The sequence below is a fragment of the Chanos chanos genome, chromosome 15, assembly GCF_902362185.1.
Source record: "Chanos chanos chromosome 15, fChaCha1.1, whole genome shotgun sequence".
NCBI classification, from domain to species: Eukaryota; Metazoa; Chordata; class Actinopteri; order Gonorynchiformes; family Chanidae; genus Chanos; species Chanos chanos.
The window spans coordinates 2,988,150-3,009,826 of record NC_044509.1 but is presented as its reverse complement, the minus strand read 5'-3'; positions in this window follow the sequence as shown (position 1 = coordinate 3,009,826).

Sequence of the window (21,677 nt, the reverse complement as noted above, 5' to 3'; positions counted from 1 at the left end):
TCCTCCAACGGGACTGAGCATCATATAACACTTCACATTGCAACACAGTGTAATACAACATCATGGAACACAATTAAATATAGCCGCACTCGGCGACTGCGGGCCCTCGCACCCGAGGCGATTCGTGACCCGTGATCTGAGCGCTGTGCTACGAAGCGAAGTACCTGGCTTGTCCAGGTGAGCTCTGATTAATTTAACTCGGAGTAAGTAGTAAACCACCTAACAGAACAGCCATATGGCTTCATTCTCTTGGCAAAACAATGCCATGCACGATGTTTCTATTCAGGATGCTGAATTGCATTCTGTGCAGTTTAAAATTTATCAGCGAGTGTGTAATGAACTACCACACCCCTTTTGTGTCGCATCACACTACATGCAACGTTAAAGATTGTAAAGTTAGGGGCACATTTGCATTGTGGACAGAACCATTGTGAATAATAGGTTTGTGTTTGCTACACTGTATATTCAACGTCATTAACAATTCATTGATCAAGCGAAAATACATATAGAAAAAGTTACACATCATAAAGCGAGGTCATTCATTACATGCCTGGGACAGCGGCGACTTGTCTATCGAACAATAAAAGTGACGGCCCTAAAGCGTAGGCTACATGAAGTAAACAGACTCGTCACACGCCCATTGCTTAAAACTGTACTGGAATAGAAGCTAATTTAGCAATCCATATCACAATAGCCTGAAGACGTGGCTTGAAACCAGCTAACAGCATAGGCATAGTTCGCATATCATCGCAAGATAATGTTACAGCCTCAGCTGTCTCAATTTGCTGTTAGATACCATAGCAACCTAATGTTACAGCTTCAGCTGTAGCCTACGTATTAAGCACACCGTGGGCTAGCATAACATGCTAATCGTTCCTTCATTTAGATTAGCTTTAATGACCATCCACTCTGAATTCGATAGTAATTAAACGTCCATACAGATCGTGTTCATTTGAGACAATATTATTTTGTACTGAAATATGCTGAGATTAAATCGACGAGTGTTGCGGATCATGACATCAAGCTACATGGTCATAGCGACAGCTAAAAGGATTCGGGTTTATCAACTGCATCATTTTTCTGCCAAATGTAGTACCAAAAACAACTGAGCTTTTTAAGAATAACAGTAACATTTCCTGTGAACGCACGCAAGTGTAAATGCATAGGCTTAAATGTATAGTGAAATGCATTGGCGAAGCTAATTCCACGACTTGAAGCGGAATTTCCCTGCGCCACGTCCAATATTTCGACAGGTCGTCAACCTTCATCCCAATCACGAAATTAACACAACACCACAATTAACCGAAATAACAAAATACGATGCCTGCTTTTCTTAAAAGGCCACTCGGAGCTCCTTTCTTAGTAAGCATGCGTAATGCCTTCGACACGGGTGAGTTCGCAACATCGCGACGCGAAGATGCGTTTGCTTACGACTCATCCAAAATGTTTATATAGGGACAGCTCGTTTGCCATTATCACTGACTTAATCACCAAATTAACATAACATCACAATTAAGAGAGTTCGTTTTTTAATAAGCACGCAAAATACCTTCTGACATGGCTAAATTAGCAACACGGCTAACGTGCTAAAACACTTAAACATGTCCGTTGCTCTTGTCAGTATGTCTAAAGGGGTACATCATGACGTAATATCTCAATACAACCCCCACGCTACAACTCATAATTTGACTGGTTAACGATCCTGTCACTCATCAGACTGGTGAAACTGGTCAAAAATCTGTTCAGACGTGCCCAAATTCATCTTATCCCCATGGCTACACTGTTCAACATATCAAAAATCCCTCAGCAATTTAAAATCTGAGACATCTTGACATCATACATAGCAGATTTGACATGGATCCAACGAACTGCCTAGGAGGAGTATGTCAAAATGTAACGTGTGTCAAAACGCACAAGATCCTAAATAACTCCGTTCGTCTTAGGGATACCCACATGCCTACAAAATTTGGTGCATGTAGGTGAAACTACATGCCGGGCACAAGACTCAATGCCATATGGGGGCGCTATGAAGTCCCCCGGGCCACACCTGGGGCCAAGCCGCCGTCTCTCAGTAACTGTCACAAGCACTGATGTGTGTACGGAATTTCATGAGTTTTCGTCCATGAGAACCACCTAAAAAATGGCCGAGACTTCAAGAAAAAGAATAAGAATAATAATAATCCTCATGAAAACAATAGGGCCTTGCACCTTCAAAGCACACACTGCACTTGACCGCCTTCACAACCATTGACAAATTAAGATGGCAAAAGTACACCTGAAATATATACATTACCAAAAACTTTATTCAACACTTTTATTCAGCAGGTTAGAAAAACCACACTTCAGTGACATTAAACATGTTAAAAAATATACAAAAACAGATACAGTTGAGCCCAAAATTATTCAGACCCATGCCAAATTTGGATTTATAGTGTGCTGATACGTTTGCTACAAATTTGGCATGGGTATGAATAATTTGGGCTTAACTGGAAATACAAGAAGTTTTTCAGATAAAAATATGTAAAACAGCTCATGTACAAAAATCATTGTCATTAAAATCAATTGAATACAAATCCAGAGCCTGATGGTCTAACCCATCTACTGGATTTAACAATGTCCACTCGTTATCAAATTTGACACGGTATGCACGGAAAACAGAGGACCCAACATTTTCCCACATACAACCCCTACAGTGTCAATACTGAGTGTGTATTTAACTCTCCAAAATAATGGAACTTTTTCAGTATGCACATGACCAATAACAAAAACCTCATTAAAACAGGCAACAGTCTGAACAGGAACCATCTCTGGCTAGCTGAACCAGCATAAGAACAATTTTGAAAAATGTTTTCAGTTAATGGCACTGGCTTGTTCGCTTTGTCATTTTTCCCAATGCACAAGTGTTTCAGTTCATCATGGATCTCTTGAATAGTTCTATGCTTTTGTTTATGAGCTTCACAGATTACTAATCTCAGTACAAGAGGTAAACTGCAAGAGTGAAAGTTTTCCGTAAACACTTAGTACACTGGTGCGCTGGTGGCATAATGTTCAGCATAGGAGGTTAATAACACGAGTCACAGGTGTTGACAGTTTGTCTCCATTCTCCACTATTTGAGCAATGCTCCTCTGGAGGAAGGTCATAGTGTTTTTCAGATGGGCAGGGTATTCCATATTGAATACAAAATACATACAAAAGGCTGAGATGAAGGCCTCATCAACTCCAGTACAAGACCACGCCTCAACTCCTTCAACTTTGATCTTTGCCGCCAATGGTGGTCCTCCAATCCTGCTCCCTCAGCTGAATGGTAGGGTAGGGTGTGGTTGGCTCACCCTAACAAGAGGGAGTAGAAGAAGAAGTAAAAGAAGAAACGTGATTATACACATTATGAAAACGATCAGGAGCAGTAGCAATGTACAACCTTGACCACATCTGATGTGTGTCTGAGGCACTGGTTACCTACCTCTCCAAGAATAATTACATTTTCAGTCTTCTCCTTGAAGATGGAAGGCAGGAGGACAAATCCACCCCTGAAGTCAATGGCTTAAAGAAACAGAATTATTAGTTAAACCTTGGTCATTTACAACTGTCTTGGAACACCAACATTTTACTGTTATGTTGAGGTAATCACTACCTGCATGCTCCTCTGCCAGGGCATCCTCTCTTGCCTCCATGTACAATTTTTTAAGTGGTGATGTGTCCTTGACCAAATTTAGAAGCTCAGGAAGCACAGCCGTAAAGTTCTCCCGGATACACAGGGATTGCTGTAGGGTGAATGCGGTCCACCTCAGCAAACAACTGATTAAATAAAGAGAAAACAATTACAATATTTCTGTGCTGGAATTCACAGTTAAGTGTGTCAGCAGAAAGACCAGAGATCAGGGGAGATGAATGCTCTGGAAAGACAAGGGGAACACCAAATCCACCCCCTTCAAACCTCTAGCAGCCAAATTTCAACTTACCCCTACCTCAGTCTTGCAAAGTTTTATAGGACACAATCAAAAGATACCCTCTACAAAACAAACAGCCCCCTTTGTAAGCGTTCAACCACTCGAGGATGGCCAACTCAGTTTTCAGACAAAAGATCAGCCGCATAGGAAAAAATACAAAATTTTAATACTTTCACTACTACAGAGTATTGTCCAATCTCCAATCGATATTTTGTGTAATTGAATACAACGAAAAAGGCCAACACGAAATGGTAAAAAAATGAATGTAGCTAGCTTACTGATGGTGCCTTTGCCCGTTTATGACACACATCTGTCGATCCATCCATGACCTTGGGCTTCATTGACTGGCCACACTTCTCTTTGTACCTTCTAACTGCCATGTCACCCACAAGCGGTGCACGTTCTGTCTTGAATTTTCGCTTGAGTGACATATGCCAAGTGTGCTGCAGGGGCCAAAAAACATATCACAACAAAGTACACATTCAGAAAATCACTGTTCACATAATACATTACTGATTAGAATATATTTCTTCAATGCTTTTCTTCATAAAAAAAAAACAACAACAAAAAAACAAAAACCTAATTAATTTTTAACTTACATATCCACTGTCATCAACATCCTTCAGAAAGGGGTACTTCAGTATTAATACTTGAAAATTACTACTGGTTTCTTGGAAATCTGTCTCTGTAGTGACAAAATTTAACATATTATAAGACCAAAGGCTAACCATCTGAAATCAAAACACCACTCATTTTGTAATTTCATTCAAAACCCCATAAATAAGTGACGTCAACAAGCATATATAACATTAGAGCAGTGTACACACGTTGTCAGTCATCAGTTGCTTAAATAATATTGTGTTGTTTCATGCAGTTTAAATCAGTTTAAAACAAAGCTCTCTAAATGAAGTAAAACCCTATTGGCTGAACAAAAAAGTTCGTTTTTGGCCTTCTGAAGTCCTTTTTGGTGACACTTACATTGTGTACTGTGCCGTCATCTCATACAAAGTTCCGACAGTTGTGTTCCCGTATCTTGGAACCTTGTGGCATGGTTCTTTGGCATCCAGCTGGCGCTTCACATCATCTGGGAAACGCGGAACGGAAATAATGGCTGGAAGTGTTTGACAGGCTGACTCCACACTGTATAGTAGCAAAAGTCATCTAATTTCACATACTGGAAAAATAATATCACAAAAAAGACAAAACTTTTGGGATTAAGATGGATCAGTATAGTGAGGATGGTGAAATACATAACGTGCAGCCTCATCCAAATGAAATCAGGCTACACTGCCCAGTTAATAATTCAGCAAACCAATGATAAACTAATGAAATTTGACACCCAATAAGTACTCTGCATTTAGTAACTGAACAGAATATTCAACCCCTACCTTTCATTTCTTCAGGACGCAGGAGCTTCAACTGATTGCTGAGGCAGAAGTTCCACATCTGATGTCACCACTTCCACATTGAGGGTTACCTCTTTGTAACGCTCCACAAAATCTCGGAACTTTCATCGCTTTTTGAATGATTTGTCGAAGAGATAAGCAATCGCAGCTTCAGTGAGGCCACAGTCCACTGTCTCTCCATCACTATCTAAAACACATCGCAATGGATAATCAGTATATCATGAAAGTGTTCAGGTCACACAATTGTTCTCATAATTGAGTGGTAAGACGGTGTTGCAGTTCTGGCGCTGTTTCTACTTCCTGTTAATATTCTTCTTTTCTTATTATGATTATCCCCGTCGTTTTTGCAGCCCTTTCTACTCTCACAGTTTTCACGCTATCGATTCAATGACAAAAAGACGCCTGTGTTCTAAGTCACGCGCAACATAACGGAATAAAACGTATTTCCCTACTTGTTCGCCCTATAAATATATTAATTACCTTAGTAGTGTGATTGTATACAGCTAACTGATCGGTCCATTCGTCTTTTCCCCTGCCGTTTTCACTCGCTTATCTTAACACTAGTGATGGATAGGGAAAGTTTTAGGTCTCCGGTGGTATGACGAAGCATTGCAGGAGCGGCAGTTAGTTGGATTCAACGATCTTTTCACTTCAGTTGACCATTTGATCATATCAGTTGATCGTGATCATATTAAGACTTACAGCACAAGCCTGTTATGAAATCTGATTAAAAAGCTGATGCTGCGGCTCAAGCACATTCGCATTTTCTAGCTGAAATGCATCTCTGGTTTTAACAGGTTGCCTAACAACGTCTGTCGACTCAGAACCACAGAATTGGCTTCAAGTACTAGCTACATAGGCTACACATTTAGAGTCAGAACACAAGCCAATATTTTATAATCTTTCACTTCAAAATCTTAAATAGACTTGTATCAGTGTCACCTATCAATTTATTAGCAACACATGATAACGTTAGCTACTCAATGATGGTAACCGTAGCGAAATCCATAGCTAACGGTAGCATTCAATCTGACAAGCGAGCTAATCCATTTTGAAAGCAAATTGCTCATATTAAGATTTAATCTGTTAACCCAGTACATACTTACCTTTGAATGTTTGCCCTTCCTCCTCCGTAATGTCAACTCCTCCTTCCATTTTGTATTTTTCCATTAATTCCTCTGTCGTCCAATTGACATTCCCAGACAGTCTCCCATCCAAAGTAATAACCAAGCCAGACCCTGCTAAGCTTCCGAGATCGGGCGTGCTCAGGGTGGTATGGCCGTAAGCAGGTGCTGCAGCGGCACAAGCGCTGTTTAAGGGTGAGCAAGGGCTCCGCCGTTTGCCTTCCGATTCCTTCCTCGCCCGGTGTGATTACCGCCACCAAAACACGCGCCCAAATACAAGCATTTAACGGCGACACCGCACCTGACTTGCGTTGCCACACTATGATGTCACAGAGCACCTGCAGGGCTGCAACAGCTTCTTCAAAGCACACACTGCACTTGACAGTTTTTAAATACCTTTTTTCTTCCTTTTTGGCCCTTTCTCTCAATAAAATAACATCTCTCTCCACTCTCTCAATAAAATGACTATTTATCGCGCTCCTTCACTCTTTCTTCTTTCTTAGCGCAAACGACCCCATACAACTCCCCCAACGGGACTGAGCATCATATAACACTTCATATTGCAACACAGTGTAATACAGCATCATGTGCCAAAACATTTGGGGGAAAAAATAAGAGAGTGGGGAAAAAAAAAAAAAAAAAAAAAAGACGAGTATTTTTCCAAGCTAAGAAAATGCGTCCGTGCTACAGGTATACTTCTGCACCCTGTTTCCGTCTGTCTGCTCTAAACACGCACACACGCACGCACACGATCCTGAGATTCCGAGATGTCTTTATTAATAAAAAATCCATTTCATTACTACCATTTTCAAGAAATCTTCTTTTAGAAAAAAAAACTTTCGATTATTAATATAGGTATACGCAACAAACTTTTAAAACTCTATTTAAATATAATTCTCATTTGTCATCCATTACCCTTCCCATTCAGAAAAATTCATTCAAAACCGTCTGTAAGTATACAAACATATAATGTATGTGTAAATACAAGGCTATAAACATTTAAAACTATAAATACAAACATCCAAATTAATTAAATGCAATCGGGTGAAATTAAAGTAAAACCGTTCTAGGAACTGTCAATATATGGACTGCCATATCCAAACAACTCATCAAACATCTCAGGTTGATCCGTCATAATAAAATAATCATACATCACTTGGAGGAAAAGAGTCAGTTTCTGATGATAAAATCTACAAATGTTGAGTTCTTGTTTTCCTACACCACACGGTGTATCTCGCAACTGCCAGAAAAAAATTCAGTGCACGCCTGTCTCCCATTTACCCCTATACCCAAACAGAAATACTGTTTACCACACAGGCTGTGTCACACTATGACCACACAGGAAACCTTCTACAACCTCTCATTTTTAAATGAAAGCACTCAAGATCTTTGCATTTAAGAAACATGTGCAATGTTCCTTCGTCTTCAGCCATTCTAATTTTATACAGCTTCATTTCATTAAATACACAATTGTGTCTTAAAAGGACGTCAACATTCTCATTAATACTGAGCTCCGTAAACAGTCTTGCCCAATCGTCGTTAGCTTTCGGCTTTATAAATGCCGCGTGTCTAAAATCAGAATAAAACATTTTAAAGCACATGCGGACAACAGGACGTTTTCCTTCTCTGTTTACAAATACATTTCGGATATTTCCGTATCGTTCTGCTCTTCATACCCATCAACAGTCTTTATCCAGTCATCAGGGAATGCCTCTTTTAATTTGTCATATTTTCCCCACCGTTATTTTGCTCTCCACTTCATCCATTTTAACCAGTGCATCTACGATTATTTGAGTTGGCAAAAAACACAGGTATGACTTCGTATAAAATGTCCTTAATTTGTCTTTTACCGGCTTCATACCAGTTTTTAAAATACAGCATTTGCCCATTAAAAGCGATTCTCGGATTTAATAATAACGGTTGTTCTAAAACCTGTGTCCTTCCCGTTGGCTCAAAATGTACATGCTTTAAAAAGTCACTCCAAGATCTTAGTATTTCCCTGTAACATTCTGGCATCCCCGTTCTCATATGTTCTTTCGTCTTCATACACAACATTGAGAGCCCCAACCCACACTGTCGCCTGTTTCTTAAGAAGTACGTCATTGTTGTCCTCCAGCTCTGTTTTCCAACATCTAAAAATCTTTTAACCGTTTTAACCCTGAGTCCTGTCAGCCTTATGTAAGGATCCAATAAACTAAGCCCACCCTCCTCCACTCTCCCGATCAGTGTATCATATACAATCCTAGACGGTTTACCGTCCCATAACAAATCGAAAACACATCTTTTTATTCTTTTTTTTTTTAATCACCCACAGAGTTAAACTGATGACGCTTAAAACATAATTCTTTGGTTTTTAGCAAAAATGTAGTAAGTACTAAAACTTTTCCCCTCAGCTTTAAGAATCTCCTTTTCCAAAACATTATTCTTTTCTCCATTCGCTTTACAACGTCTTCCCATATCATGGCTCTGTCCCTTATCTCGTCAAGCCCAACACGTATTCCCAATATTTCAAGACTTTTAATGCTTTCTTTAAAATTAAGTTAGTTTGGCAACACACTTACGTTTCCCACCCGCATGTATTCTGTTTTTTCCTTGTTTATGTGTGCTCCTGATCCATCACAATATTTCTCTAGTACCCTCAGAGCTTTTCTCACACTCTCCATCCCTTAAGATCAACGCTGTGTCATTAGCATATTGGAATATTTTATTTTCCTTGTCTGAGTCTTCAACCCGTATTCCTCTTATCTTGTTGTCCGCAGTAAGTACAAAGCCTAGCGGCTCGGCCACGATGGAGTAAAGCAGTGCAGACAGCGGACACCCCTGCCTCATTGAACGCGTAATTGGAATAACGTCAGATAAAAATTCATTGAACTTCACCAAACTAACAATATCAGAGTAGAGACATTTCAAACATTTTAAAAAGTATTTCCCAAACTCAAATTTCTTTCAAATATCAAATAAATATGGATGCTCAACTCTATCAAACGCTTTTTCAAAGTCCAGGCTGATCAGATATCCACTTTTCTGTTCGTGTTGCATGTACCACACTGTGTCGCTTATATTTAATACAGTGCCTGAGATGTCTTTTCCTAGAACCGAGTACGCTTGGCTGGTCATTAGAATGTTTGGAAGCACTTTTTTTTAACCTATTTGCCATTTTCGCCAATATTTTATAATATTTTATAATCTGTATTCAGCATACTAAAGGGGTCTGTAATTCTTGATCTGAAGCATCTCCGTTTTTCTTAAATAGCCTACTATTTTGATCATTCCTCTTTTCATGCTAGAGCTGAACTCTCCTACATAAATAATGTCGCCAAAAACCTCAAATAAGACAAGGACTAAAACATTTCTAAAAGCCTTATAAAATCGAGTCGGCACATCATCTAGCCATCATTTCTTTCCAAACTAAGAAACTGCCTCCATGCTCCAGGTAGGCTATACTTCTGCAGCCTTTTGCTGCCTGTCTGCTCTAAATACGCACGCACGCACACACACACAGCGACACAATCAGCCAGAAAGAGCAAAATGTAAGTCACCCGGATTGCCAGCAGAGAGACGAAGACAGACACAGAAGAGAGAGAAAAAAAAGATAAGCTTACAGCCCTTGGTACTCCCAGGCGGTCTCCCATCCAAGTGCTAACAAAGCCCTGCTAAGCTTCCGAGATCGGGCGAGCTCAGGGTGGTATTGCCGTAAGCGGGTGCTGTAGCGGCACAAGCGATGTTTAAGGCTGAGCAAGGGCTCCGCCGTTTGCCTTCCGATTCCTTCCTCGCCCGGTGTGATTACCGCCACCAAAACACGCGGCCAAATACAAGCACTTACCAGCGACACCGCACCTGACTTGTCGCCACACTATTATGTCATAAAGCACCTGCGGGGCTGCAACAGCTTCTTCAAAGCACACACTGCACTTGACCGTCTTCACATACTTTTTTCGCCCTTTTTTGGCCCTTTCTCTCGGTAAAATAACATCTCTCTCCATTCTCTCAGTAAAATGACAATTTATCGCGCTCCTTCACTCTTTCCTCTTCTCTCTCAGCGCAAACGACCCCATCCAACTCCTCCAACGGGACTGAGCATCATATAACACTTCACATTGCAACACAGTGTAATACAACATCATGGAACACAATTAAATATAGCCGCAAGCGGCGACTGCGGGCCCTCGCACCCGAGGCGATTCGTGACCCGTGATCTGAGCGCTGTGCTACGAAGCGAAGTACCTGGCTTGTCCAGGTGAGCTCTGATTAATTTAATTCGGAGTAAGTAGTAAACCACCTAACAGATGAGTCCTGTGGCTTCATTCTCCTGGCAAAACAAAGCCGTGCACGATGTTTCCATTCAGGATGCTGAATTGCATTCCGTGCAGTTTAAAATTTATCAGCGAGTGTGTAATGAACTACCACACCCCTTTTGTGTCGCATCACACTACATGCAACGTTAAAGATTGTAAAGTTAGGGGCACATTTGCATTGTGGACAGAACCACTGTGAATAATAGGTTTTTATTTGCTACACTGTATGTTCAACGTCATTAACAATTCATTGATCAAGCGAAAATACATATAGAAAAAGTTACACATCATAAAGCGACGACAGCGGCGACTTGTCTTTCGAACAATAAAAGTGACGGCAATAAAGCCTAGGCTAACTGAAGTAAACAGACTTAAGCAATTCTCCCATTGCTTAAAACTGTCATGTACTGTAATAAAAGCTAATTTAGCAATCCATATCACAATAGCCTGAAGACGTGGCTTTAAACCAGCTAACAGCATAGGCATCGTTCGCATATTATAGCAAGCTAATGTTATAGCCTCAACTGCCTCAATTTGCTGTAAGATACCATAGCAACCTAATGTTACAGCTTCAGCTGTAGCCTACGTTTTAAGCACACCGTGGGCTAGCATAACATGCTAATCGTTCCTTCATTTAGATAAGCTTTAATGACCATCCACTCTGAATTCGATAGTAATTAAACGTCCATACATGTCGTGTTCATTTGAGACAATGGTGTTTTGTATTGAAATATGTTGAGATTAAATCGGCGAGTGTTGTGGATCATGACATCAGGCTACATGGTCACAGCGACAGCTAAAAGGATTCGGGTTTATCAACTGGACCATTTTTTACTGGATCATTTTTCTGCCAAATGTCGTACCAGAAACAACTCGAAGCTGCGTTTGCTTACGACTCATCCAATTTTTTTATATAGAGACAGCTCGTCCGCCACTATCCCTGACTTAATTACCAAATTAACATAACATCACAACTTAGAGTTCGTTTTTTACTAAGCACGCAAAATATCTTCCGACATGGGTAAATTAGCAACACGGCTAACGTGCTAAAAACACTTAAACAAACATGGCCGCTGCTCTTGTCAGAATGTCTCAAGGAGTACATCATGACGTAACATCTCAATACAACCCCCACGCTACAACTCATAATTTGATAGGTTAAACATCCTGTCACTCATCAGAATGGTGAAGCTGGTCAAAAATCTGTTCAGAGGTGCCCAAATTCATCTTATCTCCATGGATACACTGTTCAACATATCAAAAATCCCTTCACAGAATAAAATCAGGACACCCGTGATTTCATGTACACCAAATCTGAAAGGAATCCCATGAACCGTCTAGGAGCACTATAGCTGAGATGAGTGAAAAAGCCACTCTTTCTACTAACAGATGGTGGCGCTATACCAGGGTGTCACTCGGGTCATGTGGATATCGTCATAACCATCATAATCAATAACATGTGAAGTTTTGAGCAATGCAGGGAGAATTTATGATACATTGCTGTCCTGCGTGGCAAGACATATAAATTCATCATTTCACCATTTCAACACCTTGCAAGATATCAAAAATCCCACAGCAATTTGAAATCTGCAACATCTTGACATCATACATAGCAGATTTGACATGGATCCAACGAACTGTCTAGGAGGAGTATGTCAAAATGTAACAGGTGTCAAAACGCACAAGATCCTAAATAACTGTTGGCAATGGCTCATACAATGTTAATGCACATTTGTTCGTCTTGGGGAGACCCACATGCCTACAAAATTTGGTGCATGTAGGTGAAACTACATGCCGGGCACAAGACTCAATGCCATATGGGGGCGCTGCAAAGTCCCCCAGGCCACACCTGGGGCCAAGCCTCCGTCTTTGAGTAACTGTCACAAGCACTGATGTGTGTACTGAATTTCATGAGTTTTCGTTCATGAGAACCACCTAAAAAATGGCCAAGTCTTCAAGAAAAAGAATAAGAATAATAATCCTTATGAAAACAATAGGGCCTTGCACCTTCAAAGCACACACTGCACTTGACCGCCTTCACAAAACCAGTGACAAATTAAGATGGCAAAAGTATACCTGAAATATATGCACTACCAAAAACTATATTCAACACTTTTATTCAGCAGGTTAGAAAAACCACACTTCAGTGACATTAAACATGCTAAAAAATATACAAAAACACATACAGTACATCACATACAGTACAGCCCAAAATTATTCATAACCATGTCGAATTTCAGTTTATGTACATTTGCTACAAATTTGGTACGGGTATGAATAATTTGGGGCTTAACTGAAAATACAATAAGTTTTTCAGTTAAAATTTGTAAAGCAGCTCATGTACAAACATCATTGTCATTAAAACCAATTGCATCCATATCCAGAGCCTGATGGTCTAACCCATCTCCTGGATTTAACAACACCCACTCTTTGTCAAAGTTGACATGGTATGCACGGAAATCATTGTCAAAAAACAGAAGACCCAACATTTTTTCCACATAGAACCCATACAGTGTCAATACTGAGTGTGTATTTAACCCTCCAAAATAATGGAACTTTTTCAGTATGCACATGACCAATGACAAAAACATCATCATTAAAACAGGCAACAGTCTGAACAGGAACCATTTCTGGTTAGCTGAACCAACAACAGAAGAATTTTGAAAAATGTTTTCAGTTAATGGCACTGGCTTGTTCGCTTTGTCATTTTTCCCAATGCACAAGTGTTTCAGTTCATCATGGATCTCTTAAACAGTTCTATGCTTTTGTTTATGAGCTTCACAGATTTACTAATCTCATTAGAAGAGGTAAGATTTGCAAGAGTGAAAGTTTTCCATAAACACTTAGTACACTGGTGCGCTGGTGGCATAATGTTCAGCATAGGAGGTTAATAACACGAGTCACAGGTGTTGACAGTTTGTCTCCATTCTCCACTATTTGAGCAACGCTCCTCTGGAGGAAGGTCATAGTGCTTTTCAGATGGGCAGGGGATTCCATATTGAATACAAAATACATACAAAAGGCTGCGATGAAGGCCTCATCAACTCCAGTACAAGACCACACCTCAACTCCTTCGACTTTGATCTTTGCCGCCAATGGTGGTCCTCCAATCCTGCTCCCTCAGCTGAATGGTAGGGTAGGGTAGGGTGTGGGTGGCTCACCCTAACAAGAGGGAGTAGAAGAAGAAGTAAAAGAAGAAACGTGATTATACTTATTATGAAAAACGATCAGGAGCAGTAGCAATGTACAACCTTGACCACATCTGATGTGTGTCTGAGGCACTGGTTACTTACCTCTCCAAGAATAATTAAGTTTCAGTATTCTCCTTGAAGATGGAAGGCAGGAGGACAAATCCACCCCTGAAGTCAATGGCTTAAAGAAACAGAATTATTAGTTAAACCTTGGTCATTTACAACTGTCTTGGAACACCAACATTTTACTGTTATGTTGAGGTATTCACCATCTGCATGCTCCTCTGCCAGGGCATCCTCTCTTGCCTCCATGTACAATTTTTAAAGTGGCGATGTATCCTTGACCAAATTTAGAAGCTTAGGAAGCACAGATGTAAAATTCTCCCAGATGCACTGATACACAGGGATTGCTGTAGGGTGAATGCGGTCCACCTCAGCAAACAACTGATTAAAAAAAGAGAAAACAATTACAATATTTCTGTGCTGGAATTCACAGTTAAGTGTGTCAGCAGAAAGACCAGAGATCACGGGAGATGAATGTTCTGGAAAGACAAGAGGAACACCAAATCCACCCCCTTCAAACCTCTAGCAGCCAAATTTCGACTTACTTTCTTCAAAAGGTCCCCAACAGAAATTCCCTCCGCAATTTCGGTGCGCCTCCATGCGAAAGTTCTGTCCATGTGGTCTTTCACAATGGCCATATCAGGTTGCATCTTCTTGTTCTGCTCAAGTAATAACCTTGACACGGGCCTCAGTGGAGGTACAGTCTTCCCCAACAACATGGAATTCCTTGGTAAAAGATAAAAAACATAAAACATGACACCCATCGAACACATTATATGGGGGCAAGTCTTGCAAAGTTTTACAGGACACAATCAAAAGATACCCTCTACAAAACAAACAGACCCCTTTGTAAGCATTCAACCACTCGAGGATGGCCAACTCAGTTTTCAGACAAAAGATCAGCCGCACAGGAAAAAACACACAATTTTAATACTTTCACTACTACAGAGTATTGTCCAATCTCCAATCAATATTTTGTGTAATTGAATACAATGAAAAAGGCCAACACGAAATGGTAAAAAAAAAATGAATGTAGCTAGCTTACTGATGGTGCTTTTGCCCATTTATGACACACATCTGTCGATCCATCCATGACCTTGGGCTTCATTGACTGGCCACACTTCTCTTTGTACCTTCTAACTGCCATGTCATCCACAACCGGTGCATGTTCTGTCTTGAATGTCATTAAGTACTCTGCATTTAGTAACTAAACAGAATATTAAACCTCTGCCTTTCATTTCTTCAGGAGCCAGGAGCTTCAACTGATTGCTGAGGCAGAAGTTCCAAATCTCATGTCACCACTTCCGCATTGAGGGTTACCTTCATTGCTTTTTGAAGGATTTGTCGAAGAGATAAGCAATCACAACTTCAGTAAGGCCACAGTCCACTGTCTCTCCATCATTATCTAAAACACATCGCAATGGATAACCAGTATATCACGAAAGTGTTGAGGTCGTATTAACAGCAAGTATATGACGATAAATGAATTGGAAATAAAAAAAAACAGAGGAATTTGGAAAATTACACAGACTTGTATTCAAACAAAACCAGTGCAGCAAAGCGGTTTCATGTTTTATCATTATGATTGCGTCACACAGTTTGTTCTCCTATTTCAGTGGTAAGACGGTGTTGCAGTTTTTGCGGTGTTTCTACTTCCTGTTAATATTCTTCTTTTCTTATTATGATTATCCCCGTCGTTTTTGCAGCCCTTTCTACTATCGCAGTTTTCACGCTATCGATTCAATGACAGAACACAGGCGTCTGTTTAAGTCACGCGCAACATAACGGAAAAAAACGTATTTCCCTACTTGTTCGCATTATAAATATATTAATTACCTTAGTAGTGTGCTTGTATACAGCTAACTGATCGGTCCATTCGTCTTTTTTTCACTGCTGTTTTCAATCGCTTATCTTACCACTGGACATGAAGGGGGAAAGTTTTAGGTCTCCAGTGGTACGACGAAGAATTGCAGAAGCGGCAGTCAGTTGGATTCAACGATCTTTTCAATTCAATTGATAATATGATCATGATCAACTGATATTAAGACTTACAGCACAAGCCTGTAATGAAATCTTATCAAAAAGCTGATGCTGCGGCTCAAGCACATTCGCATTTTCTAGCTGAAATGCATCTCTGGTTTTAACAGGTTGCCTAACAACGTCTGTCGACTCAGAACCACAGAATTAGCTTGAACTACTAGCTACATAGGCTACACATTTAGAGTCAGAACATAAGCCAATCTTTCATAATCTTTCACTTTAAAATCTTAAATAGACTTGTATCAATGTCACCTATCAATTTATTAGCAACACATGATAACGTTAGCTACTTAATGATGGTAACCGTAGCGAAATCCATAGCTAACGGTAGCATTCAATCTGACAAGCGAGCTAATCCATTTTGAAAGTCAAATTGCTCATATTAAGATTTAATCTGTTAACCCAGTACATACTTACCTTTGAATGTTTGCCCTTCCTCCTCCGTAATGTCAACTCCTCCTTCCATTTTGAATTTTTCCATTAATTCCTCTGTCGTCCAATTGACATTCCCAGACGGTCTCCCATCCAAAGTACTAACCAAGCCTGACCCTGCTAAGCTTCCGAGATCGGGCGTGCTCAGGGTGGCATGGCCGTAAGCAGGTGCTGCAGCCTCAGAAGCGATGTTTAAGGCTGAGCAAGGGCTCCAACGTTTGCCTTCCGACTCCTTCCTCGCTCGGTGTGCTCACCGCCACCAAAACACGCGGCCAAATACAAACATTTACCGGCGACACCGCACCTGACTTACGTTGCCACGCCATGACGTCACAGAGCACCTGCAGGATGGCAACAACTTCTTCAAAGCACACACTGCACTTGACCGTCTTTAAATACTTTTTTCGCCCTTTTTTGGCCCACTCTCTCAATAAAATAACATCTCTCTCCATTCTCTCAATAAAATGACAATTTATCGCGCTCCTTCACTGTTTCCTCTTCTTTCTTAGCGCAAACGACCCCATACAACTCCCCCAACGGGACTGAGCATCATATAACACTTCATATTGCAACACAGTGTAATACAGCATCATGTGACAAAACATTTGGGGGAAAAAAATAAGAGAGTGAAAAAAAAGACGAGTATTTTTCCAAGCTAAGAAATCGCGTCCGTGCTACAGGTATACCCTACTTCTGCAGCCTGTTTCCGATATCGAGTGTGCCTCCTTTTTTTTGGCTTTATTAATAAAAAAATCCATTTCATTACTAGCATTTTCAAGAAACCTTCTTTTAGAAAAAAAAACATTCGATTAATAATATAGGTATATGCAACAAACTTTTAAAACTCTATTTAAATATAATTCTCATTTGTCATCCATTACCCTTCCCATTCAGAAGAATTCATTCAAAATCGTCTTTAAGTATACAAACATATAATGTATTTGTAAATACAAGGCTATAAACATTTAAAACTATAAATACAAACATCCAAATTAATTAAATGCAATCATGTAAAATTAAAGTAAAACAGTTCGAGGAACTATCAATATATGGACTGCCATATCCAAACATCTTAGGTTGATCCGTCATAATAAAATAATCATGCAACACTTGGAGGAAAAGAGTCAGTTTCTGATGATAAAATCTACAGATGCTGAGTTCTTGTTTTCCTACACCACACAGTGTATCTCGCAACAGCCAGAAACAAAATCAGCGCACGCCTGTTTCCCATTTACCCCTATACCCAAACAGAAATACTGTTTCCCACACAGGCTGTGTCACACTATGACCACACAGGAAACCTTCTACAACCTTTCTCATTTTTAATTGAAAACACTCAAGATCTTTGCATTTAAGAAACATGTGCAATGTTCTTCCGTCTTCAGTAATGCACACTTTACATTTAGCATCTTCAGGCATTCCAATTTATACAGCCTCATTTCATTAAATACTCAATTGTGTCTTAAAAGGAAGTCAACATTTTCAAGACTCGGACTTTTAAATTGTCATCGCACGTCTTTCCATATTTCATTAATACCGAGCTCCGGAAACAGTCTTGCCCAGTCGTCGTTAGCTTTAGGCTTTATAAATGCCGCGTGTCTAAAGTCAGAATAAAACACTTTTAGAGCACATGCGGACAACAGGACGTTTTCCTTCTCTGTTTACAAACACATTTTTGATATTTCCACATCTTTTTCTTCTTTTTTTTTATCACCCACAGAGGTAAACTCATGACTCTTAAAACATACTACATTTTTGCTAAAAACAAAGAATTAAGTTCTAAAACTTTCCCCCCCAGCTTTACGTTTCTCCTTTTCCAAAACATTATTCTTTTCTCCATGCCCTTTACAACGTCTTCCCATATCATGGCTCTGTCCCTTATTTCGTCAAGCCCAACACGTATGCCCAATGTTTTAAGACTATTAGTGCTTTCTTTAAAATTAAGTTAGTTTGGCAACACACTTACGTTTCCCACCCGCACGTATATCGTTTTTTCCTTGTTTATGTGTGCTCCTGATCCATCACAATATTTCTCTAGTACCCTCAGGGCTTTTCTCACACTCTCTTCATCCCTTAAGATCAGCGTTATGTCATTAGCATATTGGAATATTTTATTTTCCTTGTCTGAGTCTTCAACCCGTATTCCTCTTATCTTGTTGTCCGCAGTAAGTACAAAGCCTAGCGGCTCGGCCACGATGGAGTAAAGCAGTGCAGACAGCGGACACCCCTGCCTCATTGAACGCGTAATTGGAATAACGTCAGATAAAAATTCATTGCACTTCACCAAACTAACAATATCAGAGTAGAGACATTTCAAATATTTTAAAAAGTATTTCCCAAATCCAAATTTCTTTCAAATATCAAATAAATATTGATGCTCAACTCAAACGCTTTTTCGAAGTCCAGGCTGATCAGATATCCACTTTTCTGTTCGTGTTGCATGTACCACACTGTGTCGCTTATATTTAATACAGTGCCTGAGATGTCTTTTCCTAGAACCGAGTACGCTTGGCTGGTCATTAGAATGTTTGGAAGCACTTTTTTTTAACCTATTTGCCATTTTCGCCAATATTTTATAATATTTTATAATCTGTATTCAGCATACTAAAGGGGTCTGTAATTCTTGATCTGAAGCATCTCCGTTTTTCTTAAATAGCCTACTATTTTGATCATTCCTCTTTTCATGCTAGAGCTGAACTCTCCTACATAAATAATGTCGCCAAAAACCTCAAATAAGACAAGGACTAAAACATTTCTAAAAGCCTTATAAAATCGAGTCGGCACATCATCTAGCCATCATTTCTTTCCAAACTAAGAAACTGCCTCCATGCTCCAGGTAGGCTATACTTCTGCAGCCTTTTGCTGCCTGTCTGCTCTAAATACGCACGCACGCACACACACACAGCGACACAATCAGCCAGAAAGAGCAAAATGTAAGTCACCCGGATTGCCAGCAGAGAGACGAAGACAGACACAGAAGAGAGAGAAAAAAAAGATAAGCTTACAGCCCTTGGTACTCCCAGGCGGTCTCCCATCCAAGTGCTAACAAAGCCCTGCTAAGCTTCCGAGATCGGGCGAGCTCAGGGTGGTATTGCCGTAAGCGGGTGCTGTAGCGGCACAAGCGATGTTTAAGGCTGAGCAAGGGCTCCGCCGTTTGCCTTCCGATTCCTTCCTCGCCCGGTGTGATTACCGCCACCAAAACACGCGGCCAAATACAAGCACTTACCAGCGACACCGCACCTGACTTGTCGCCACACTATTATGTCATAAAGCACCTGCAGGGCTGCAACAGCTTCTTCAAAGCACACACTGCACTTGACCGTCTTCACATACTTTTTTCGCCCTTTTTTGGCCCTTTCTCTCGGTAAAATAACATCTCTCTCCATTCTCTCAGTAAAATGACAATTTATCGCGCTCCTTCACTCTTTCCTCTTCTCTCTCAGCGCAAACGACCCCATCCAACTCCTCCAACGGGACTGAGCATCATATAACACATTGCAACACAGTGTAATACAACATCATGGAACACAATTAAATATAGCCGCAAGCGGCGACTGCGGGCCCTCGCACCCGAGGCGATTCGTGACCCGTGATCTGAGCGCTGTGCTACGAAGCGAAGTACCTGGCTTGTCCAGGTGAGCTCTGATTAATTTAATTCGGAGTATGTAGTAAACCACCTAACAGATGAGTCCTGTGGCTTCATTCTCCTGGCAAAACAAAGCCGTGCACGATGTTTCCATTCAGGATGCTGAATTGCATTCCGTGCAGTTTAAAATTTATCAGCGAGTGTGTAATGAACTACCACACCCCTTTTGTGTCGCATCACACTACATGCAACGTTAAAGATTGTAAAGTTAGGGGCACATTTGCATTGTGGACAGAACCACTGTGAATAATAGGTTTTTATTTGCTACACTGTATGTTCAACGTCATTAACAATTCATTGATCAAGCGAAAATACAAATAGAAAAAGTTACACATCATAAAGCGACGACAGCGGCGACTTGTCTTTCGAACAATAAAAGTGACGGCAATAAAGCCTAGGCTAACTGAAGTAAACAGACTTAAGCAATTCTCCCATTGCTTAAAACTGTCATGTACTGTAATAAAAGCTAATTTAGCAATCCATATCACAATAGCCTGAAGACGTGGCTTTAAACCAGCTAACAGCATAGGCATCGTTCGCATATTATAGCAAGCTAATGTTATAGCCTCAACTGCCTCAATTTGCTGTAAGATACCATAGCAACCTAATGTTACAGCTTCAGCTGTAGCCTACGTTTTAAGCACACCGTGGGCTAGCATAACATGCTAATCGTTCCTTCATTTAGATAAGCTTTAATGACCATCCACTCTGAATTCGATAGTAATTAAACGTCCATACATGTCGTGTTCATTTGAGACAATGGTGTTTTGTATTGAAATATGTTGAGATTAAATCGGCGAGTGTTGTGGATCATGACATCAGGCTACATGGTCACAGCGACAGCTAAAAGGATTCGGGTTTATCAACTGGACCATTTTTTACTGGATCATTTTTCTGCCAAATGTCGTACCAGAAACAACTCGAAGCTGCGTTTGCTTACGACTCATCCAATTTTTTTATATAGAGACAGCTCGTCCGCCACTATCCCTGACTTAATTACCAAATTAACATAACATCACAACTTAGAGTTCGTTTTTTACTAAGCACGCAAAATATCTTCCGACATGGGTAAATTAGCAACACGGCTAACGTGCTAAAAACACTTAAACAAACATGGCCGCTGCTCTTGTCAGAATGTCTCAAGGAGTACATCATGACGTAACATCTCAATACAACCCCCACGCTACAACTCATAATTTGATAGGTTAAACATCCTGTCACTCATCAGAATGGTGAAGCTGGTCAAAAATCTGTTCAGAGGTGCCCAAATTCATCTTATCTCCATGGATACACTGTTCAACATATCAAAAATCCCTTCACAGAATAAAATCAGGACACCCGTGATTTCATGTACACCAAATCTGAAAGGAATCCCATGAACCGTCTAGGAGCACTATAGCTGAGATGAGTGAAAAAGCCACTCTTTCTACTAACAGATGGTGGCGCTATACCAGGGTGTCACTCGGGTCATGTGGATATCGTCATAACCATCATAATCAATAACATGTGAAGTTTTGAGCAATGCAGGGAGA